Source organism: Bos indicus x Bos taurus, chromosome 19 (genome assembly GCF_003369695.1).
Source record: "Bos indicus x Bos taurus breed Angus x Brahman F1 hybrid chromosome 19, Bos_hybrid_MaternalHap_v2.0, whole genome shotgun sequence".
NCBI classification, from domain to species: Eukaryota; Metazoa; Chordata; class Mammalia; order Artiodactyla; family Bovidae; genus Bos; species Bos indicus x Bos taurus.
In genome coordinates, this window is record NC_040094.1 from 22478916 (window position 1) to 22479660 (window position 745).

The 745-nt window shown below is 38.7% G+C and overlaps 1 non-coding gene across 1 annotated transcript; it reads right to left on the reverse strand.

Annotated features, from left to right (window-relative positions):
* Positions 1-158, reverse strand: LOC113878641. The gene has a single exon (XR_003507064.1). It is a non-coding gene; the product is annotated as a small nucleolar RNA SNORA57 (small nucleolar RNA).
* Between the last annotated feature and the right edge of the window lie 587 nt (positions 159-745).

Sequence of the window (745 nt, forward strand, 5' to 3'; positions counted from 1 at the left end):
TTCTTTTCTGATACCTGAGAACAGAACCAGTAGACCAGAAGCCGCCAGTACCAAAGACGTGATGCTGAGGGGACCAGAGTCTTACCCCTTTCCTTCTACTCCAAACACTACGGGAACAAGGACTGCAAGCGCTATCTCTGCCAAGGCATACATGGAGGGCGCCTTTTCACTTTCTTGGTAGTGTTCTTTAAAGCACAAATTTAAAATTTAAAAATTTTGCTGAAGTCTGATTTACTTATTTTTTTCTTGCATCATTTGTGCTTCTGGTGTCATATCTAAGACAGAAAGATTACTCCTATGCTTTCCTCTAAGAGTGTCACTGTTTTGGGTCTTATATTTAGGCCTGTTACACGTTGTGAGTTAATTTTTTGCATACTAGGGTGTGAGATCAGAGTCCAAATTCATTCATTTATATATGGATATCCAGTTGTCTGAGCACCATTTGTTGAAAAGACTATTTTTTCTCCATCAAACAGTCTTGGCACCCTTGCTGAAAATCAGTTAGCCAAAAATGAGAAGGTTTATTTCTGGACACTCAGTTCTAGTCCATTGAGCTATGTGTCTATCTGTATGCCATTACCACACTATTTTCATTAGTGTAGTTTTTGACTAGGTTTTGAAATTAGGAAGCATGATTCCTCCAGCTTTGTTCTTCTTTTTCAAGATTGTTTTGGCTATTCTAAGTCCCTTGTATTTCCATATGAATGTTAAGATCGCCTCACCAGTTTCTGCAAAAACGGATGCT